Genomic DNA, 17,925 nt, shown 5'->3' on the forward strand with positions numbered 1-17,925 from the left:
CTTGTAAAACTTCATGTTCTCCTATGATGGTCAGCTCCTTATCACTATCACTATCTATTGTGATAGACAACGATAAACTGTTATCACTATCTATCACAATAGATGGCAATAGACTAATAGCCACTGTGTTGATAAATATTTGTTGATAGAAGGTTAATTGAAGGTTGCTAATAAAGAGTTGGTTCATAGAGAGTGAGTTGGGATGTATGCTCTAAAGTCTCCTAATTAATATATTATTTGAAATAATGGTTGATTATTTTATATATGTTATTCCATTAAAGAAAAATCCAAAGATATTTTATGAAACTTGAACAGTATGTGGTAGACATATAGGTGGATCATGTTAAAGTTAGAACCTAAATGGTGTGTAGTATATGGATAAAATTTGGTATCTTATCCTGGTGACACTACGATTAGAACCTACTTTGTAATTGTTGCAAGAATTGTAAAGTATTACAAATGATTTTATCATAATTGTTATGTGGAGACATGCAAGTGGGGCTATCATATACATGTTGGGGCTAATGCCCTAAATCTCCTGGGTCTTGTAATTTGTAATTGTATTATACAAACACTTTATTTATTAATAAAATAAAAGGTATTTTATTTGATAGTTAGTTGCATTAACCCACAAAAACTAATAAACTAAGATCCATAGTTATATTTTGTATCTTAAACATGTATGTGGAGACATATAGGTTGATCATATTTAAGTGATAACCTAAGGTTGGGTACCTCATCCTAGTGACATTATGAGTACGATTTACTTTGTAGTTGTTACAATTGTTGTAAAGTGTTACAAATGATCTGATCCTAATCAATCATGTGGAGACATGTGAGCATGGGTATTCTATACAAAGAGTTTGTATAAGACCAGACCACGAAATGAATAGTCTCTCTATATAATACCATTGATATATGCGACTTATATTTCATCAGAATGACCATAGATGACTTAACCTGAATCTTGAGTGAGTTGTGAACTCCTGCCTATGAAGATGGTCCTTTGATTGGCATAGGTGAGAGTGGCATATTTCGCCGACTCAACATGCCTACCATTTTGGGATTTGTCTGAAGGGAGTTAGGAACACAACTACATAGGAAGGAATTCACTACTTCTCTATAGTTAAAGTAAATAGAGAAATTGTTCCCTTAGGGTTGATTCCATAGCTTGAATAATGTGGCGTCACACCCTCTATTCGGCCCAAAAATGATGTCATTAGTTTCAAGCTTAGCCATAAACAAATACACTTTGTAAAACACGTATACTGAAAGCATAAAATAATTTTTGTTAAGATTTAAATGTAAAAGATCTTGGGAAATTATGTTGGTCAGTCTGATTCAATCATTGGCTTAATTGTACTTATGCAATTTAATTGTTCCATAACCCATTAGAGACATGCCCTAATGTCCCAATTAGTTAATTAATCTAAAATTTTCAATTAACCCTAGTTTAGTTCTAAGATACTTCCTAAAGACATTCCACATCAAATTCCTAAATTACATTAATTCTAGGGATTTCTAGGCTATGACATGCTTGAAATATCATAGAGTCAATTCAAGAGTGATTTATTTGAATGTTCTAAACTAGTCACGCTTTCAAAAAAATAGGAAAAAGTTCAAATTTTCATTCAAGATTTCTAGTTATTGCAACTTCATTAGAATTATACTATAGAGCCATGTAATTTTGCACAATAAAAATCCAATAAATTTGAGGTGTCAACTCATTTCTATCAGATTTTATTGAAATTAAAATCAAGAACGTTTTCAAGAAAATCAAATATACAAGATGAAAATACAAGAAAAAAGCCTCAAGAATTTACTAACCAAACAATTTTCCCATGAAAGAAGATTACCTATGAAGTGGTAAATTCTTGAAGAAATCCATTGAATCTTACAAGAAATTGATACAAGAATTGTAGAATTTACAGAAATTTCTCTCAAAATCGTGAAAACTGATATCTAAATCGTAAAATTGGGTCTCTCCTTCATTCTTCAATGAATTTCATGGAAAACTGGCTTTTAATGGCTATAGGTCGTAGCGTTGCGATCTTGGAGTGACGCTGGCTCAACGCTCACTTGTGCAAAGGCGCACGCGGTTTTTATTTTTTTCGTCAATGTTCGTAGCGTTGCGATGTTGTTAGGTAGCATTGCGAAACTACCTTGTATGGTGGAATTAAGCATACTACTGCCTTTTAGTGTTGCTCAACGCTGGTTGGAAGGTCGCAATGTTGCTTTCTAGTGGCATTTTGGCAACTATTTTGTCTTTCTATAGTTATGTTGATTTATTGGTCCTTGTTGCTTCTTTTTATTCCAAATTTCTTGTAATGACTTCAAAATACTCTCGGGACTATTTTACCTATAAAATTGACATTTAAGGCAAATGAATAACATAAAATAAAGGGATTTAACATTAAGAACATAGCTCTTTTCAAGATCTATCAAAATACCCCCAACTTAGCTCTTGGTTGTCTCAAGCAAGTAAAATTGGAAACATATATTCAATCAAGTAAAATATGAATCACTTATTTGTTTATTCATTCATTTGTTCATTCAAATTGTTTATATGCTCACTTGACTTGTACAAATATTTCATTCTTAACTCTTTTCTCAACAATCTAGGAAGTATTGATGCAAACAAACCTTTAGAAAGTTAAAATTTACTAACAAAGAATTGAAACTTATTTTTGAAAAGAAAACTCTTTTTCTAGAAAAAATCATAAAAGAAAGGAGTGCAAAAGCTTTAGTTTATTTAAGAGTCTAAGTCTAATGGAAAGGTGATATCTAAGTCTATATTCCTCTTCTCCCTACACTAGCTCGGTTATCGGTCTATTGTTAGAATTGGTATCCTAATTCTCCCAGTGGTCTCATAGTTTATAAACTTTTTGTACACATTGTTATTAATAAAATAAATGTTCTTTTATTTGCATTTACTCGTATCCAATAAACTAAGATCCGTGGTAATTTCATGTAACTTAATCATGTATGTGAGACATACAAGTGGATCATACCTTAAGTAATAACCTAAATGATCTGTAGTATAAGGATAAAGGAGGGATACCTTATCTTGGTGATACTACGGATACGGTCCGCTTTATAGATATTTACAAGTGTTGTAAAGTGCTACAAATGGTCTAATCCTAACCATTCATATGGAGACATGCGAGTGGGGGTGTCCTATACAAAGAGTTTGTATAAGACCGGATCACGAGATGGTTAGTCTCTTTATATAACGTCGTTGATAATTGAGACTTACATTTCACTAAAATGATCATAGGTAACATGACCTTAATCCTGAATGCATTGGGAACTCTTGCCTTTGAGGACAGTCTTTTGATTAGTATAGGTGAGAGAGACCAGATTGCCAACTCAATAAGCCTACCTTTTTGGGGATTTGTCTGATTGGGGAGCTGGGAACTCAGCTACACAAGACGGATCACTTCTTCCCTGAAGCAAGGGTAAGTAGATAAATTGCTCCTTTAAGAGCTGATTTCGGGTCTTAAACATAGTGGTCACACCCTCTCTTTGGAAGAGAGGACTTAGTCATAGTAGAACTATGACTTATTGTTCATTAGAGAAATCAGTGGTACTTAAGGAGTTAGATGTAACTACAGGGGCAAAATGGTAAATTGCCCTAGCTGTATTTACGAGCGATTTGTGAAGGCTCATCGCACTATTGATTGGTTATATGGATACAGATATATATCTATAGTGCGAAGAGTGCAGCTGTCGATCTTTAGTAGAGTGTCTGGCAGTTAACGGATGGTGGATCTCATGACTAAAGAGTTTAGTCAATTATTTACGTATCGTTGGAGCTTCAAGCTACATGTCCATGAGGTCCCCTTGGTAGCTCAATGGGTTCAAGTTGAGAATTAGATTTTGGGTTAGATTGAAATGTTCAAATTAACAAGAGGAAATTCAATTATATGTGATATAATTTTGTGATGTATGAGATACATTATTGGAGGAATTAATATAGATATGATTTATATTAAGTACCATAAACTAGAAAAAGAATTATGATTCATATGTTTCATATGATGAAATATTAAAAACTATAGGTTATAAATATAATATGGTAAGTTGGTTATCATATTTATAATATATTAATTATATGATAATTAATTTTTTTTTCTCTAACAACCGTTTTGAGTGGGAGGTTATTGGAAGTTTTATAGTAACTATGAGATAAAAGAAAAATTGTTTTCCAAATTTAGAAGTTGATTCACTCGGAAAATTCTCACAGAAAAAGCTATCAAGTAAAAATAGTTTTTACTAAGTGATAGGCGTTGAGAGCATACACGATCGCTTAAAGTTGACTATACGATAGTTACTCGTTGATCGTTGCTACACGATTGAGTAGTAAAGTCTATGTGATAGGCTTCCATTATCTAAACGATCGAGTACATCGTCTATGCAATAGACAGTCTTCTTACCTCCTACTTACTCGATCGCATACCTCCAGTCTTCCTCAATCCAAGATCATACATAGCTCACAACTCCTAGATTCTCATACCGAGAATACCAAGGTAACACTTGTGGTGGTGTTCTAACTCAGTTCGTGAATCGAGTTGGACTTGATTGGGTTCGAGGAGCTTTGAGTTGTTCGTGTGTTGTTTGTTGCGTTCGCATGTTGTTCTGGACGCATTGGAGTCTGATCGAGGGATACTTGAAGAATAGTTCTTCAAAGGTACACATACTCTATCCCTTGTATTATCGTGTAGCATGCTGTAATTTCTATTGATGCATAATCTGTACATTTTCGTTTTAGACTGTAATTATTCTGTTCAATCTGAATGGAATTTGGAATGATCTACTTCCGCTGTTCATGGAGATCTTTGTTTGTGATTTCCTTCATCTAAGATGTACCTAACTTGCATTGGAGAGAGACAATTCTAAAACAATGGTGCCTTTATAAACTCACACACATAAATCTTAATTGGCATGTCTTTTACCTAGAGGAATAGCTTTCACACTCCGATCGTCGGGAACTTATCAGTCTTTTATCGTAGGCCTTAACTAGGCACAATGGAGGTAGCTCTTTTCATCTCTATCCATACATACACACGTGTTAGTAAAAGTTATGTTATTTTGTTAGCTTACTTTATTATTATTATTTTGTTAACACTAGGCCCTTTTCATCACTCTTTGTCTAATCTTGCTTCTAAAACAAGTTGGTTGTTCTCAAGACCAAAAGTTGTCCTATCAAGTAGACATTACATTTCTAAAAGTCTAAGATTCTAAATAAACATAAAAACAAAGCATTCAATTTTTCTTATGAAATTAAAAGGAAAATAATTTTTTCTTTTGAAAATGGTTTCAAAAATTTGTTTAAAAATTTTAAAATGTCTAAAATTTTGCTTGGATCTTTACTAAAAAGAGTGTGTCATCAAAATTTCATTGATAAGAAAGAAATGATTGTGTAAAAATGAATTGAGAATATAAAACAAATTGAATGTGATTCTTTTATTTTGTGTTTTCATGCATTCAACCAATCATGCTTTTATTCATTAATAGCAAAATGAGTAAAGAGTCATTTTATACATCTATAAATCATGGAGTATTTAAAAGAAATCATGAAGAATCATTCTTTTATATGAAAGACATATTTCATCAAGAAGTCAAAAATTTACAATCTCAAAATAACAATGTCATCATCATAGAGCCATAAATGGTCAAGGTATCAAAATATCGAAATCACAAAATCTAACTCTAACCTAAGCTCAAATGCTCAAGGGTTCTAGTCATGCATTTATATCATTATTATAGAGCAAAAAATTTAGTAAGGCTCATTTTTCTATTATTCCAAAAAAAAAAAAAAGTAAAAAACATGCAATGTTTCTCACCCCAACTTAAAAATTGAACAATGTCCGCAATGTTTAAAATATGCATATAAGTTCAAGAACAAAAAGTAAGGGATGTAGAGAGAAACTTCCTTGGTTTTTGTGGTTGCTTATTCTTTTGCTTGAGAGAATTTCTTGTTTTTGTTTTTCTCTTTGAGTTTTTTTTTTTTTTTTTAATTTTACCTACAAAGAAAAAAAAATCAATTATTCTTTCGTTCCTTTATTTATTGACAAAGTTTGCTAAGAAATACAAAAATAAGAAAGAAAAAGAAAAAGAAAATTGAAAATAAAAAGAAAGAGAAAATTCATCCTGTTTTGCAAACTTTTAGTGTCGCTTGCTTGACGTTGGTGAAGAGGAGGATCATATGTATGAGGGATTAATCAAACACAATTCTAATTATACTTGGTTTACATGCCCTTCATTGTAGACTTTAAGCCTATGCCCGTTCACCTTAAAAAAATTTCCTGTTTCGAAACATTTAACTTAACTGCATCATAAGAGAAAAACATTAGTAATTTCAAAAGGACCTAACCACTTGAACTTAAATTTTCCAGGTATCAATTGTAATCTAGAATTGTAAAGCAATACTTTTTGACCAACCTTGAAATCCTTTCTTATCAAACCTTTATCATGAACAAACTTCGTTTTCTCTTTATAGATCTTGGAGTTTTCATAAGCATCACGTCATAATTCTTCCATTTGTTGTAATTCTAGAAGCCTTTCCTGTCCAACTTGGTTTAAATTCAAATTACACTGTTTTACCACCCAATACACCTTGTATTCAACCTCAATGGGAAGATGGCACACCTTGCCATATACATTTCTATATGGAGTCGTTCCAATAGGTTTCTTAAAAATGGTTCCATAAGCCCAAAGCGCATCATTAAGACAAGCTCCAATCTTTCCTTTTTAGGTTGACCGTCTTTTCAAGAATGCTTTTTACTTCTTAATCGAAAATTTTAGCTTGCCCATTTGTTTGAGGATGATATGGAGTTGCAACTCGGTGGTACACTCTGTATTTCCTCAATAATGCCTCTATGGTTCTATTACAAAAATGTATTCCTTGATCGCTTATAATGACCCTAGGAATTTCAAATCTACAAAAATGTTATTTTTTAGAAATCCTGAAATCCTGAAACAGTAGAAGCATCATTAGTCTTAGTGGAGATTGCCTCAACCAATTCAAAACATAATCTACTGCAAGTAAAATGTACAAAAATCTAAATGAAGAAGGAAATAGGCTCATAAAATCTAAGCCCCAAACATCAAATACTTCACATACAAGAATGGAGTTAAACATTTCGTTTCTTTTTTATAAATACGATCCAGATTTTTGACACTTGTCACAATATCTGAAAAATGCATAAGAGTTAGAAAAAAGAGAATCCCAAAATAATCTTGAGTCTAAAATTTTTCTAGTAGTTCTTTTTGGACTAAAATGACCTTCGCATGCATGCTCATGACAAAAGGACAAAACAGACTCAACTCTTCATCAGGGACACCTCTCCTAATTGTTTGATATAAATAGAATTTCCATAGATCAGGAGGATCCCATACAAAGTATTTAGAGTCATTTTTGAGTTTAAACTTTCTAGATGAAGACATGTTAAAGGAAAACTTACCAGTCACAAGGTAATTCACCATGTCGGTATGCCACGGTAGGAAAGTAGACGCCAACTCCACCTTTCGGTGACTCCTCCCCCTTTTTGCTACGTGGGGGAACTTCGCGCACGAGAGACAGGCTTTTGAGTCGATTTGTTTTGAGATCTGGTCTCGTTTGATTCTGGGAATTGAATGGCTGAGCTTGTGAAGCCGAGGAAGAACTGGATCTTTGCAACTTCTAATTTGAATAGAAAGGGGCAGGCAAAGAAAGTGCCTCAACCTGTGTTTGGTTCCAGCAGGTCATTTCACCCCAGATGCAAGTAGTTCTCAGTCTTCTTTGATTGAAATTGACTCCTCTTCTTGCACAATTCGGCTTAGGTGGTCGGCTACTGAATTCTTCGATAATTTTTTATCTATGATGGTTAAGTTGAATTCTTGCAAAAAAAAAAAAAAAAAAAAGGATCCACCTTACAAGTCTAAGTTTGGATTCTTTCTTCGTCAGAGGTACCTGAGGGTGGCATGTTCAGTGTAAACAATGATTGGAAAACTAAGAATATAAGATCTAAACTTATCTAAAGGAAATCGTGAACACTTGTTACTGTGTTTTTGAACACTTGTTGTTGTGCTTTTTATTGTTCGTGTTCCAAGCTTTTGGAGAGGAAATCATGAAGAGAGAGTTTTCAAGGTACATTTTTTATATCTTTTCTTCTTCTTAATTTCTATATATATATATATATGTATGCTTAATTGATTACGTGTATTCAATTTCAGTCACATATATTCTTTGTGCGTTATGTAAAATTAAAATTAGGACGCGATCTTTTCCGCATTAGGTACTCACGTATCCTTTCATTATCAATTATAAAAAAGAAGTTAGATGAAATATCTTTAAAGAAATTTAGAAATGGTCCTTTTTTGCCACATTCTAAATCTTAAAATGACCAAAATACCAACAAAATTCCAATCCTACATGTTAAAGAAGACAATGTATAACAAAAAGGCAAAATGTCATGGCTTCCAATTTCAACAGCCATGTAGTTGTATACAAACCAATACTATTGTAATTCTATGGTACCTATTACAATTCTATTGTAGTCTATCGATAATAGATTTAATTTTGATAAGTGATTGAGTTCCATCACTGATAGATAAGAGATAGATGTCTATCAGTATGTATAGTGATAGATAGTCATAGAAGTCCATTTAATCCATAGGGTTGGGGCCCATGCGAATGGAGTGGAGAATCCCCGTTAGACGGGAAATGAGAATGGAACAGGGAGAAAACTTTTCCGTTGGCTAAACAGGAGAGAGATGGCCCCACCCTAATTATATATATCTAATTTCTATTTTATATATAAGGTTTTAATTATATATATAACTCACTATGCGTAACTCACTGTGCATAGTGAGTTTATAATGTAAAAGAGTTGTATATATATAAACTAATTTTATAATAATAGAGAGAGATTAGGATATATTGTTGTAATATTTAAATTTTAATTTTTAGAAATTATGAAAAGTAACATTTCAATCATATATTTGTTACTTGTGAGTGAGATATTTAACTATTTAAGTAAAAGAAATTTTGATATAGTGATTTAAATTATTATTTTTTTGGTAAAAAATATAAAATAGAGAAAAATTTTCCACGGGAACTCGATCCCTGTGAATTCCTTGTGGGAAACACCGCCCCGATTCCGATGGAAAATTTCGCAGAGATGGGGATGAGGAAGCCATTCTCTTCCCGTTCCGCCTCATGGACATCTCTATAGATGAGGATATACATCTATCACCATCTATTAGTGATAAACAATGATAGAACTTTCTCTATTCAACTAATTCCATGAAACTAATTTTAGTAACTTATTCAAAAGTTATTAGAAAGTGATCTTGAAGAAGCTTCTAAACAAAGATTGAAGAAGAAGATGATGATGAAGATGATGATGAAGAAGAAAAGACAAAGATGATGAAGAAGATAAGAAGATGAAGATGATGAAGATGAAGAAGAATATAAAGAATATGAAGATCAACTGAAGAAGAATATGAAGAACAATTGAAGAAGAATATGAAGAAGAAGTAGTAGTCAACTGATAACGAAGTGTTCAATTATGATCGCAAAAGAATAAGATCAATTGAAGAAGAAGATGAAGAAGAAAATGAACTGACAAAATTCTTCCAATTGAGTGAAGAAGAAGAAGTTTTATCCATTGAAAAAAAAAAGAAGAAGAAGCTAAACAAAAACTTAAGAAGAAGAAGAACGTAAATAGAAACTTAATAAATGGAAGAAGAATAAAAGAAGAAGAAATTGAACTTTATTACAGAAAACGGGCCAATTATCAAACTTGGTTGTATTGCCAAGCTCAATTGCCAAACGATTGACATTCAAAGTTGCAAAATCGTAAAAGTACAGATAAAGAAGAAGAAGAAATTGCTGAAGGAAACCGCATAATTCGTTTAAAATATTAAGGGGAATTTTAGTATTTAAAAGATTGAAAGCGCGCGTACTCTCTTTTCATGTTTTTTGTTAATTTTTTTGCCTTATTATGGAAATAGTTTCATGATTATTCTATTTATAAGAATTTTCCATTTTTTTATTTTACCAAAATTTATTGATTTATTTATTATTATTGGATTAATATTTACTTACACACTGTCATTGAAGAAAAAATATTGTTCATATAAATGTATGACGGTGTAACAAAAAACAATTGTAATACACGTACAATTGTAATAAAAAACAATCATTGCCACAATTGGATCACCAATTTTATTGAAACTACAATCATAGTAGAAAACCTTTTTAATCGTCTTGGCAAAAAAAAAAAAAAAAAAATATTTGATTTTAGCATCTAAGTTAAAATTTAAAAAATATTTAAAAAGTTATGAAAAGGTTATGCTTGTTGACAACTTTTGTTGTTTTGTTGTTTTTCTTTTCCTTAAAAGAATCTCTTCTATAAAGGTGGTGGATCATGTAGAAACTTTGAGATGTGATTGTAACAAGCATTTACAAATTCTCAAGTTATTACCAAGTAAACAACTACACTTGAGATATAGGTACACATTATTGAGTTTGTTGAGTTAAAGAGCACATATAGTTATGATAGAGAAAAAATCAATTCATACCCCTAAACTTTAGATGTTGTATCAATTAATCCTTAAGCTATTAACTATATCAATTTAAACTTTAAACTTTAATTTAAAGTTGGAGGTGGCCTATAGTGTTTTGGAAGCTTCTTGAGATTTGGGGTCTTATTCAGGCAGTGGAGCCTAAGGTGAGGGGGGAAGATTATTGGATTTGGATGTCAGATACTAGTGGTCGGTTTTCTATCATTAGTGCGTGAGAGAGTTTGTGTCCTCGTCGTCCTAGGGTGTCTTGGGCTGGTATTCCGCGTCATTCATTCTGTGTGTGGTTAGCTGCGAGGGACAGGTTGGGTACGTGGGATTGGTTGAAGAGTTGGGGTGTGTTGTCAGAGAGGGGGTGCCTTCTGTGTGGGGAGGTGTGGAGTCGCGAGATTATTTATTTTTTGAGTGTGGGTTTGGGAGAGAGGTGTGGTCTGGTGTGTTGCGTCAGTTAGGCTCGTCGCATCAGGTGGCAGGTTGGGATATAGAGTTGAGTTGGTTGTGTCGAGTGGGATCGGGTAAGGGGTGCGTAATAAGTTATTTCGTGTATTCTGGTGTGCTTCCATATACTACATCTGATAGGAGCGTAACCAGCGACTGCATGGAAGTAGACCGATATCGATGTCTGCTCTGTTTCACCTTATGGTCTCTATGGTTCGTGCTCGTGCTGCTTCTTGGCGGGTTGATCTTCTTGGTCTTATATAGTGTGTTTACGGATGTTTTTTCTTTTTGAACTTTTCGTTATTCTTTGTTTTGTTGTTGTCCCTAGTGTATGAGGTTTTGATTTCTTTTCTCTGGCTTTCTCCCTAGTGATTTGCGAGTTTTGCATTTTTTGTGTTGGTTTTGTTATGGGTTTATCTTGTAGGCTTTGTTTTGAGTTTTTGTTACACTGTCTTTGCTTGTGCTTTGATGCTTTGATCCCTTGATCCCGGGCTGTGGGATTCTCCTTGTTGTTGTATAATAATATCACCTATTCTAAAAAAAAATTAAACTTTAAACTTTCGTATATGGATCAATTTAAACAATTTGTTAATGGTTTATAATTATTTCCCCTCAATTCTATTTAATATCAACTTAAATCACCCAAAATGCTAAAGCGAGTATAGCTCAATTAGCATCTGATTATGTTAGTAACCACGAGATCTGTGATTCGGAACCCCGAACCTCCAACTGTTGTAATAAAAAAAAAAAACTTAAATTACCTACATAAAATTATTCTTCTCCAAGAATTCAACTAAAGTAGAAAATAAAATTTAATTAAGTTAAGGATAAATCCTATCTAAATTAGATTATTCATTGAAAAATAGTCTCATATATATGTAAAAGTTATGAATGACGGCTTTAAAACATAATTTTTTGGGGTCTAAATTCACTTACCCATTAAATTTTAAAGTTTAAATCAATAAGATTATTTTTTTTTTTTAACCAACAATAAAATTATCAGTTTAAGATTTTAATAGATATATTTTCAAATTTAGAAAACTAGATAAATTATTTATAAATATAACAAAATATCACTATCTATGACACATAGATCACGATGGATTGCAATAGAAATCTATCAGTGTCTGATAGACATCTATCGTGGTCTATCGTTTAGTGATAGATGTCTATCGCAGTTTATCGATATTTATCACTAATAGACAGTGACATTTTTCTATATTTAAAAATATTTTAGCAGTTTACCATTTAAAATAGTTACCCATTTTAATATATACAATTGATTTTTTTAACTAAAAAGATTATAAATGTTGTGAACTTGAGGAGCACAATGGGAACATAGATACGAATAGAATATAATATAAAATAAATATAAAATAATAATAAAATAAATAAATATTAAAATAAATTAAACATAATATATATGATAGAGTATATTAACATGTAACGGAGAAAATCAAATCAATAAGCACTCTAATTATACTTAATTTGAGTTTAAAACATGCTTCAAAGTAACTATTATAGAAGAGGGTTTGTTGAACACAATACCTTCGATAAATCCTCTTCAATATCAGCTGAGTTCGACGTAAAAGTTCTTCAATCTACAAGTAGACCACCACGAATATCTTCTCTACTATTCTCTTACAAGAATTGTATGGTGTAAACACTAAATTGAGTTGGATATTATGAAGATATGAAGAGGGTTTTGTTTCTGCAGAGTTCTTCCAGAAGTTCTTGAAAGCTTGATCCAATTATTCAGCTCACTTCAATTTATAAAGCTTTCATCATACAAATTCATAGCTTGCATAAAGGTCAGCTCCTACTATATGGAAAAAATGGAATTGGATGAATAAGGTGTCATGCACCATAGTAGAGATTTCCAACTTTTATAAATCTCCACTTTGAGTTTTGTTTTCAAATTAGTTTTTCCAAAAGATTGATTTCTAAAACCAATTTTTTAAATAAACTAATTTAATTTGATTTGTTAGCTATATATATATATATATATATATATAATTACTTAATTAATTTTTAAATTAAACTAATTAATTAAACCTTTTAATCAATTTTGTTAATTTAATATCTAATATTAAATTAATAAAAAACCAATTCCACTATAACGAAATTAATTTTATACAATTAATATTTAAATCATATTTTGAACATTAATCGATTCTCCAATTTTGTTTAATTTCGATAAAATTAAACATTTCAATTGTATCGAATATAATGAATAGAAACCCTACTTGAATTTGAACATTTCAAATTCCAAACTCTAATTTCAAATCTCACCAAGATTACTCAATTTATTAATCCAAATTATGAGCTAGTAGAGGTACCTTACGGACCTATAGATCATGAGCTCCAACGACTTGTAATTAATTGGTTAAACTCTTTAAATTGAACTAATTACTATTAAACCAAATTAATTACTATTTGTTAACTACCAAGACATTCCATTATAACTCAATAGTTGCACACTCCTCACTGTAGATATATTTCTGTCCATTTTAACCATAATCAGTAAGTCAATCCTTCACAGGTCGTTCGTATTTACAGGTGGGTCAAAGATTACCATTTTACCCCTGTAAATACATCTTGCTTCTTAAGCTCCCACTGATCTTCCATTAAACAATTGATTTATAGTCCAACTTATAAATCATAATCCTCTCTTCCATAAGAGGGTGGGGCCCCGTTGTTCAAGACAAGGCATCAACACTCAAGAGAATAACCCATCTGCTAACCTTAAATCGGATAGAAGTGAATTTCATATTGCAAAGTTATGTCCCCAACTATTTATTCGATCTTATCCCAAAATGGGAAGCTTATTGAGAGTAGTGTTGTTGGACTACTCTCACCTATGCAAATCAAAGGATAATCCCAAATAAACCGGAGTTCATAGTTAGCTCATGATTAATATCAAGTTACCCTAGGCCATTGATTTTGAGATAGTCAGTTTTAACAGTAAATGGTTGTTATAAAGAAAAGTGACTATTTCAAGGTCCGATCTTATGCAAACTCATTGCACAAGATGCCCTACTCACATGTCTCTACATGAATGATTTTTGGATCACATCATTTGTATCAGTATACAAAATGGGCCGCATCTAATAGTGTCATCAGGATGAGGTACTCAATGTCATCCATATACTTATGAACCATTTTGGCTACTTACTAAAACTTGATCTATATTTATGTCGCCACATAAAGTTAAAGTATTTATGTTATAACCATGGATTCGTTTATTGAATTTTCATAGAAAGATGCAATATCAATAATAATTTATTGATTAAAAAACTCAACAATATTTTTATTGATAAATAGAATATGTTAATAACATTTACGAACAGTGAGTTTATGACATTTCCAACAATATAAATAAACAAAATCAAATAAATTAGTAAAATATAAAATAAGGAATTTCTCTAAATTCTCTACTTTCCCCAATTTTCATGGACTTTGCCCAATGTGTATCTTCCAAAACCCACAAATGCCACTATTTATAGGCAATATAACAAATAGGAGGTGGATAACATGGACACTAATCGTCTGTAATCTTGAGACACATGAACAACACATAGGTAACGCATAAGTGATACATGGATAATAGACACTAATAATGGGCATCTACACTACACCTAATTTAACATATTTATAATACTCCCCCTTAGATGCCCATTATATATAAAATATGCCTCGTTAAAATCTTACTAACAAAAAATCCACTGGAAAAAAATCCTAGTGAAGGAAAAATAGTACATATTTCATATAATCTGATACTCTTAAAAGGTATATTTACTCCCTATGGAAACATCACTTGAGACCTCTAAGTCGTCGCACTCCAATGTTGTACACCAGTTTTTCAAAGATTGCGATAGATAATGCCTTTATAAATAAGTCTGTCAGGTTATGTTTTGAACAAATTTGTTGTACGGTGATGGTCATTTTCTTCAAGATCATGAGTGTAGAAAAGCTTGGGTGAAATATGTTTTATTCTATCTCCTTTAATATATCCTTATTTGATTTGGAATATGCATGTTGTATTGTCTTCGTATAATATCATTGGAAGATTTTTACTAGAAGACAAACCACATATTCTACGAATGTGTTGAGTGATTGATCTTAGCCATACACATTCTCGATTAGCATCGTGAATTGCAAGATTTTCAGAAGTGGTTGTTATGGTCTATTTCACCGATTGCCATGATATAGCAGTCTCTCCACATGTGAACATATAATTTGTTTGAGATCTAACTTTGTGTGGATCAGATAAATATCCAGAATCTACATAACCAACTAGATCAAAATTTGATTTATTTGAATAAAACAAACTCATTTCGATCGTTCCTCGGAGATAACGGAGTATATGTTTATTAATTCCGTTCCAATAGCTTTTTATTGGAGAAGAACTATATATTGCTAATAAATTTACTGAAAATGCAATATCTGGTCTTATTTTATTAGCAAGATACATAAGTGCACCAGTTGCACTAAGATATGGTACTTAAGGACCAATAAATTCTTCATTATCATCTCGAGGTCGAAATATATCTTTCTTCACATCTAGTGAACGAACTTCCATTGGAATGTTCAATGGATGTGTTTTATTCATATAAAACCTTTTCAAAACTTTTCCTATATAAATTAACTGATAAACAAATATCTCATTTGCTAAATGCTCAATTTGTAAGCCAAGGCAAAATTTTGTTTTTCCGAGATTTTTCATCTCAAATTCTTTCTTAAGATATTCTATTGCCTTTGAAAGTTCTTCAGGAATCCCAATTATATTTAAGTCAACATCATATACAGTTATAATAGCAAATTCTGACTATGATTTCTTTAAAAAACACATGGACATATTGGATTGTTTTGATTTCTTTTTTCAATAAATATTCACTCAGGTGATTGTACCATATTCGTTGTGATTGTTTCAATCCATATAGCAATCTCTGTAACTTTATTGAATAAAATTCCCAGAAATTTGATTTATACATTTCAGGTACCTTAAATTCTTCTGGGATTTTCATACAAATATCATTATCAAGAGATCCAGATAGATGTGTTGTGACTACATCCATAAGATGCATATCTAGACTTTCATACACAGCCAGACCAATTAAATAACTTAGTGTAATTGCATCCACAATACGTTTCCTCATAATCAATACCAGGTCTTTGTGAAAAACCTTGTGCAACTAGTCTTGTTTTATATCTTGTGACCTCATTATTTTCATTTCTTTTCCTTACAAATATCCATTTGTATCCCTAGGTTTGATATCTTCTAGTCTTTAGACTACTGGTCCAAAAATATGACGTTTTGAAAGTGAGTCTAATTCTACCTCGATTGCTTCTTTTCACTGAAGCCAATCTTTTCCATGTTGACATTCTTTAACAGATTTTGGTTCAGAATCCTCACTCACAGATATAATATCAAGAGTAACATTATATGCAACAATATTGTCAACTAAATGAGTTCGATTCCATCTTTTTCCTGTCATGACATAAATTATTGACAACTCATTATTATCTTTATGTATTTCATCTTCCTCATTAGTCATGTCATGAATTTCTTCATGGGTATTTACATCTCCAACCAAGTCTTCTTAACTATTACTGATTTTTCTTTTTCGAGGATTTTTATCTTTGGAACCCATTGGTCTACCACACTTCTGTCGTGTTCCAAACTCATTCGTGACAACTTGTTGTGTTGAGATATCAATTTACGATAAAACATTTGCAACTGGTATATGTGACTTAGTTACTTTCTTTGCATCTATAATGCATCTAGTAACTAATTTGCTATATTTTGCAAATGAATTATCTTTTGAATTTCAAGTTCACATTGATCTATACGAGGATCTAAATGAGACAATAACGATACATTTCATATAATTTATTTTTCCAACTTCTTGATTCATCCCCCTAATGTTAGAAAATTTGTCTCATTAAAATGACAATCAACAAACCGTACAGTGAATACATCACCCGTCAAGGATATATTTGATAATTGTGGGGAATCATATCCGATATATATTCCTAACCTTCTTTGAGGACCCATCTTAGTACATTATGTTGGAGCAATTGGAACATATAATGCACATAAAAAAATTCCCAGATTGGAAATATTTAGCTCATGGCCATAAGTTAATTGTAATTGCAATTACTTATGATAAGATAGTGGCCTAATGTGTACAAGTGATGCTGCATGCAAAATAACATGTCCCTAGACAAATGTAGGAAGCTTAGCTCTCATAAACAATGGTCTAAAAATTAACTGTAAACGTTTTATGAATGATTTTGTTAAACCATTTTGTTTATGAACATGAGCTACAGGATGTTCAACACTTATTCTAATTGACATATAATAATTATCAAAAGCTTGGGATGTAAATTCACTAGCATTATCAAGGCGAATGGTCTTAATTGTATAATCAGGAAATTATGCTCTTAACGTAATTATTTAAGCAAGTAATCTTGCAAATGCAAGATTTCAACTTGATAATAAACACACTTGTGACCATCTGTTAGATGCGTCTATTAATACCATAAAATATCTAAATTGTCCATTTGGTGGGTTAATAGGTTCACATATATCACCATGAATTCGTTCTAAAAATGTAGGTGATTCCGTCCTCACTTTGACTGGTGATGGTCTAATGATTAATTTTCCTTGAGAGAAAGCATCACACGATAATTCATTAGATTGAAGAATCTTCTGACTCTACAATGGATGTCCATTTGAATTCTCAATAATTCTTCTCATCATTATAGACCTTGGGTGATCTAATCTATCATGCCAGATTGTAAATATGTCTGGATTCATGAACTTCAGATTTCTTGTTGCATATGTTTCAATTTACTCGTGTATGAGTATAATATAATCCAGAAGATAAAGCAGGCAACTCTTCTAGTATACAT

Source organism: Benincasa hispida, chromosome 7 (assembly GCF_027475165.1).
Source record: "Benincasa hispida cultivar pf3 chromosome 7, pf3_genome.v1.1, whole genome shotgun sequence".
In the NCBI taxonomy this organism is placed as follows: domain Eukaryota; kingdom Viridiplantae; phylum Streptophyta; class Magnoliopsida; order Cucurbitales; family Cucurbitaceae; genus Benincasa; species Benincasa hispida.